This window comes from Triticum aestivum, chromosome 1B, assembly GCF_018294505.1.
Source record: "Triticum aestivum cultivar Chinese Spring chromosome 1B, IWGSC CS RefSeq v2.1, whole genome shotgun sequence".
NCBI lineage: Eukaryota > Viridiplantae > Streptophyta > Magnoliopsida > Poales > Poaceae > Triticum > Triticum aestivum.
The window spans coordinates 25237038-25243904 of NC_057795.1; the positions used below are offsets into that span (position 1 = coordinate 25237038).

A 6867-nucleotide genomic window follows, 5' to 3' on the forward strand; every position below is an offset into this window, starting at 1 on the left:
AGTTTCGGGGTCATCGGTATTGTACCGGGACCACCGGAAGGGTCCCGGGGGCCCACCGGGTGGGGCCACCTGCCCCGGGGGGCCACATGGGCTGTAGGGGGTGCGCCTTGGCCTACATGGGCCAAGGGCACCAGCCCCTAGAGGCCCATGCGCCAAGATAAAGGAAAAAGGGGAGAGTCCTAAAGGGGGAAGGCACCTCCGAGGTGCCTTGGGGAGGATGGACTCCTCCCCATCCTTAGCCGCACCCCTTCCTTGGAGGAGGGGGCAAGGCTGCGCCCTCCCCCTCTCCCTTGGCCCTATATATAGTGGGGAAAAGGAGGAGCAATCATACCTAAGGCCTTTGGTTGCCTCCCTCTCCCTCCCGTGACACATCTCCTCTCCCGTAGGTGCTCGGCGAAGCCCTGCAGGATTGCCACGCTCCTCCACCACCACCACGCCGTTGTGCTGCTGTTGGATGGAGTCTTCCTCAACCTCTCCCTCTCTCCTTGCTGGATCAAGGCGTGGGAGACGTCACCGGGCTGTACGTGTGTTGAACGCGGAGGTGCCGTCCGTTCGGCACTAGGATCATCGGTGATCTGAATCACGATGAGTACGACTCCATCAACCCCGTTCACTTGAACGCTTCCGCTTAGCGATCTACAAGGGTATGTAGATGCACTCTCTTTCTACTCGTTGCTGGTCTCTCCATAGATAGATCTTGGTGACGCGTAGGAAAATTTTGAATTTCTGCTACGTTCCCCAACATCTTCATGAGAGGGCTACCACACCAAGTAGGAACACTAAATTTGTCTATGATCTGATAGTGGGGATCTGATCCATGTAACCAATGATATTGGTGTTCAGATTTCTCCAAAACTGAAAAACCAGGACAAGATGTTTCATGCCTTGGAGATATCGAAAGATATTCTTGAGTACCAACCAATTGTCTTTGGTGGATCCAATGGCATTATGGAACGTTGAGTCCCAATATCTCATTTCCATCATCTCTTGGTCTAATAGATCTTTCTCTACGTCTAGAGAATGAACTACCATGAGAGTTATGGATAGATAAGATTTGTCCACAATGAATTTCTCCAATATATTTTGGATATAGACAACATAGTATACCATAATGCATGAATGAAGGTGCTCAAGTTGTAGTAACGAGCGGTATTTTGGTTTACCAAATCCTTCATTTTAAAGTCCGTCACTCAGATGATTACATGTGTCGTCATTGCAGACACACAACACATGGATAATCATCATTGTAGGAGTAATCCTTGTGTATAAGGATCTCACTACGTCGGTTGTACCATATGTACCGACAACAATAAGCAGTATGGTGGCTTACCGATTTTACACAATGTATGTTGCATTTTGTATTTCGATTCAGAATTGAGATTCCATCGGAAATCAATCATATATGTCTGAATCTAGTGATCCACATGGATATGTGATTGCTACATCTATCAACGGCAGAGATAGATGATTTTGAACTGCCAATGATATAAGTTATCGGAATGAGATTCCACCTTTGGAGAATAGTTGGGTATCTGCGTGAACCCTTATGCTACAATACTTGCTCTTTGTTTCACCACCTTGTTGTTCTCAATTCAGTTTCCAGAAGAAAACTGGTGTAGGTATTGCTTATGAATACCTTCCCGTTATTGAGCAAGATCATTTCTACCTAGATTATACCCTTTGCTTGAGTTCAGTCCGAGTGTTGATCACTCTTTGCCATGGCCATGGTCTTTGGATCTGAATCATTTGTAAGGTTTTGCAATCTAGTTGAGAAATGTATGTCGACAATTGTAGACTTCCGGTTATATGATTCTCCATAATATATATATCAATATATAGTTGATGAAAATATCGTTACCCGTAGTGACTTCTCGCGATTTCCCAATGCGATTGAGTCGGGTATTCCGATATCCCGGTCATTGTGTGCACTATGACCTGGGTTGGTGGAGGTTTCCCGTCCACTGGGTGTATACTACCCATTAGGTGTCTGCCAACGTGAAGTTGACTTGCATTTACTGATTCTCGGGCCTTGATATCTTTGCTTGCGAGAAGCTGAATCCTGATGTACTTCTGCCATACATCTCCCCCTGTTGCTTTGAACGAGGAGTGGAGTGGATTTTGTTGGTACCTCCACTCATTCAGGCGGACTTTTGCAGGATTGTGTGACACCTTTATATCTAGTAAATGGATCTGGCAGATTATTTGCAATGTGTTGCAAATCTTCTGAACGCATGGTTCAGATCTTTGAGTACGTGGATTTGAGGCAGAAATGTGTTGAACATTCCACTAATTTCCTGGCATTCTTTATGGTACTTGAAATCTCCCCCTAATGCCTGGAAATGTTCCTCAACGAATCAGCATACTGGCCTTAAATAACTCCCCATGCGAGGGGCTTGAGGTATTGACGGAAATACAGTTATTCCTCACATAGATCCCAACTATATGTTGAGGGGCCAATGATGTATGCCAGGTGGTGATATCGGTATGCAACCGAATTACCGCAGATAGGAAATACTTGGTAGATATCCACATATCAAAGATAGAGGGGAATAATATTAAGCAGTTCTGTCATGAGCGTGAAAAACTACATGACTCCAACGTAAAGTTGGTAAATTGTAATCCCAATGTAAAGATAATGTAATGAGCTTAATTCTTTGGATATGATTCTACCAAACCATTTGGAGTCTAGACATTAGGACAAATTGCTAAACTTCAATCCAAGGGCCATAGAGAAGGCACTCAAGGAGAATGCTGCAATGTTATCCATTCGATTTGCTTGAAATCGATGTCAGGATAATGAGCCAATGGTTTCGTGTGAATAAAGCTCACACTTAAGACCATCATGTAGATATGTCTTTTAGAACCATGGAATACCTGAATAGTCTAGTCAATGGATGGGAAGAGCCACTTACCTCAACTTGATGCATTCAAGGAGTCTGAGTGGTTCGACGTAGACTTTAAGGTGTACGAGCCTTAAAATTAGCTTGCCTGTGTCACTTGTATTGCACATAAAATCCAAATGTTGTTAGAATTTAGCATCATAACAATCATAAACTATTGGAATTGCTGATAGTTTCGGTTTCAACCCAATGTCTTGATGACCAAGGCGAGTATGCCAAGTTTGTCATGTACAAGACACTCTGGAAAACTATCTCGTACGCACCCGTGCTACGGGTTGAGTTGTATGTGTAGTACAATCCAGATGATACATAGAAAATGTGCTTGCCATATCTGTTGCATATGGTAAAGAGAATGTATATCTCTTTCTTGTCAGCATAAGTTTCGCTATGGAAACCATGTTGACGAATATCTCTATAGCTTAGTAGGGTACGAGTTAAACTTGGGAAGCAATGAAGCATCCTGACGTTGCTCGAGTACCCACAGGGATAGTAAATATGACTCGAGTTGAGCCAACAAATACCTCATCGCATCTAGCGATTTTAAAATATCTCCTTTCTCTCAATGAGAGTGGAAACATTGGACTTCCCCGAGTATAGAGTTTGTGGTGCATATGCCCACAAGGCACATATCATTTTTCATCGGATTGACTCCCGTAGAAATCTATAATTCTCAAGAAAATCACTGTCGGGTATATATAGAATACATACAAATGAATTTATATCAAAGTGCTGATACAATATATTGTGATATACAATATATGATGACAACAATACTTATGTTGTTGTTATAACATCGTAAATGGACATTAATAATATTGACAACTCAGGAGATTGAAAGACTATTCATAGTCTCCAAACATGTCGGTTGAGGCATATTCAACCATCACATTCTCCGTGCCTATAGGGCCCCGTCATAGCTAGTGATGTCGGATTGAAGGTTGAAGTAAAATTCAAACCTTTGCCCTTGAGGTTCATTGTATCCCAGGAATTGCTGATACAGAATAACCAGATGCTGTGATCTGGTCTAATGCCTTATGATTATAAGACACCATTTTTCTATTAGCGGTGTCATCCTGACCAGAGGTGAATCCAGGATTGCACATATTATCCCACGAGACACAAGAGCGATCAGGATGTCCATGGCCCATATAGGGCAGTGGTGGCCATTGAGGACGAATGCCACAAACTCTATAGCCATATGTTACCTCTATGGGTAAACCAGAGATAATTAATTTACAACCAGTAAATTAAAGACCATCATGGTTGATGTTGTAATGAATTTAGCAAAATCAATGGGTATTTCAAGAAGTTATCTTGAAACCATTAGTGTGAATCTCAAATAGCTAAATATGACATCTTGAAGATAATCTCCAAAATGGAGTAGATCTCACAGCACTAGAGAGTATAATCTGATGGAATCAGTAGATACGCACTCGTAATGCCTTATGCCATGACTTAGTAAAATGTGTAGGAGAGCACTTTGTAAAGCAATTATAATGTCAAAATGACAAAATATAGGCTTTAGCAGTAGTCATTGACAATCTGCGAAGGTAGTAGATCTAAATGACTACCTTGTGATCCCAATACATCAATTTGAAGAAATCACTTTGAATTTTGCATTCTTATTTGTAAGAAATTAAAAATCTCAATTGCAAATAGACGTATTAATCTCATCATGTAGCGAACATGGAGATACATACATTCCGGAATACATCGTACTCAACAGAAATACACCACTATTATAATGAATAGTAATGATGTTGCAAACTTGATGTTCAAGTGAAAAACTTGAATTGTACAGATCTCAAATTAAATGAGATGATCCTGTATCAAGTTGCAAGATAATTCAGCTGGGTGAATTAATATTTTGCGAGAGAAAATTGATCTCAACCGCAATGAGATTATTTTGCGAGGAAAAGAAATTTTCTCAATCGCAAAAAATGTTATGCGAGAAAACTTAATCTCAATCGCAAAACAATGTCATTGTACTAATAGGACATGGGGAATTGCTAAAAAGCAAACACATTGAACATGCCACACAATAACCACATATTTTCTGGAATGTTAAACTCAACAGAAAATGGGCTAAATGATGATCGGTATATGGCCTAAACATTACCAGTGCTAATAAATAGCAAGTAGTTGGACCAAGCTGCAATGCCCCGAAACATCCCGGAATTAGCCACAAAATGATGACAGACACAAGTTTTGGGCTATTCCGTAAATAGGTAAGCCGCAAGGGCTAAATTGCAAAACTAGCGAAGAGATAAGGTTCTATCACTTTCCTCCCGAGCGATTTCGACCAAGAAAAATCCTGTAACCGCCTCGTCACCGTTTTGGCTCGACGGCCACGGCCACGGCCACGACTATGAGCCCGCCGTCGTCTCCACCGCGGGGAGCCACGCCAGAGGGAGCAGCCGCCTCCTTGGCCGGAAGGAGGGTTCCGGCCGTCGGTTTCGTCGCCACACGCGTGCCGAAGGGCGACGCTGCAGAGGGCCAGTAGAGGGCCGTTGCCTCTGGCGCCGCTGATCTGCGCGAATGCGAGCCGAGGGCTGCATCGTTCGCCAGGGAGCGTCGCCGGCCTCGGTCTTCTGCGCCGCGACGCGGTTGGAGGCCGTCCTCATGGGCGCCGAGCCTGCCATCTGTGACTTGTACAGTGGGAGGGCGTGAAGCCAAGCACAACGGCGGGGCCCATGGCCACGGCACGCCGAGAGGAGCACCGTCGGGCAAAGGGCCACTGCGTGCTCCGCGCTGGGAGCCGCATACGTCACTGAGAAGGCGTCGCCGCGGTCGCGCGTTAGGCGGCCGTTGGCGGCTTCGCGCCTAGGCCGCGCCGCCTCGTTACCGCAGGACGCGAAGCCGGTGATTCCGGTCTCCCTGTCCAGCGCGTGCCGGGGCCAGACGAAGCTGATGTCCAGCGATGGCGTCCTGGATGCAAGATGGCGACGAGCGCCACCACCAGTCCAGTGACGATGGTAATGAAGTAAGGCATCTTACCTCTTCTTGATTCACGTTCTGTAAAAAGAAATGAGGATCGATGGATGCCATTGCCCTTGATCTTCATTCTCCGGTTAATTTCCTGCAAGGAATCGCTCTTGAAGAGTCAATTAAAGATCGAGAGATTCATGTCGTTGCAGTGCACGGTGCGAGGCTGCCGCTTGGAAGCACTTCCGCCGGGCTGAGGGCCGCCGAGGTAGCGGGCGCCACCACGCCTAGCCGAGGGCTGAGGCCGTCCAACTAGCGAGCGATGCCGTAGCCGGGGAACGCCGCACCGATGGAGTCGCTCTGCCGGGAGCGTGCTGATAACGTGTTAGAAAGGGAAACGAGAGACAATCGAGAGAGCCTTGTAACAGATGTAAAAGTAAATCCTTGTTCTCATTGATGATGGGTTACACATATATATAACCCCCGAAGGGGTGTCTCCGAAGGGACAAGAGGCAACCGCCTCCTTTAGGAAAAGTAGGGATTAACAGTACTAATTAAATCCTAACACTTCCCCTAATGCATGCTTATTAATGTAAGTATCATCATCTTGAGAAGCTCCTCCAAAAACCTTGTGGGAAAAAATATGAGGAGATATGTGTTTCATATGTTGCTAAAACTTCTTCAAACCCAGTGAGAAAATAAGGAGAAAATGATGCAGCATATAATGGTTATTGTCTTTTTAACTCAATACGAGAAAACCCATAGAGTTTAGAGGACAATAAATATGTCGTATATACTTTCCTAAAAACCCCGATGGGGAAAACTCAGAAAGTATGACATATGATCTCATGTTGATATTACCTCATAAAAAACCTTTATGAGAACCTGTAAAGTAAACTCATGAAGGGAAAAAGAGCATAATAGGATGCATTGAACATGAACAATTCAGGAAGATACCCCCCCTGATTCTTGCAAAAATTCGAAGCCGCCACATACCAAAACATAGAAATTGGTAGAGACCCGCTGAACAAATCAGTCGCAT

General features: G+C 44.5%; 1 long non-coding RNA gene across 1 annotated transcript; it reads left to right on the forward strand.

The window, feature by feature from the left end:
• The first annotated feature begins 5213 nt into the window (after positions 1-5213).
• LOC123104751 (uncharacterized) lies at positions 5214-6324 on the forward strand. The gene is made up of 2 exons (XR_006450505.1): positions 5214-5883; positions 6038-6324. It is a non-coding gene; the product is annotated as an uncharacterized lncRNA (long non-coding RNA).
• The last annotated feature ends 543 nt before the right edge of the window (positions 6325-6867 follow it).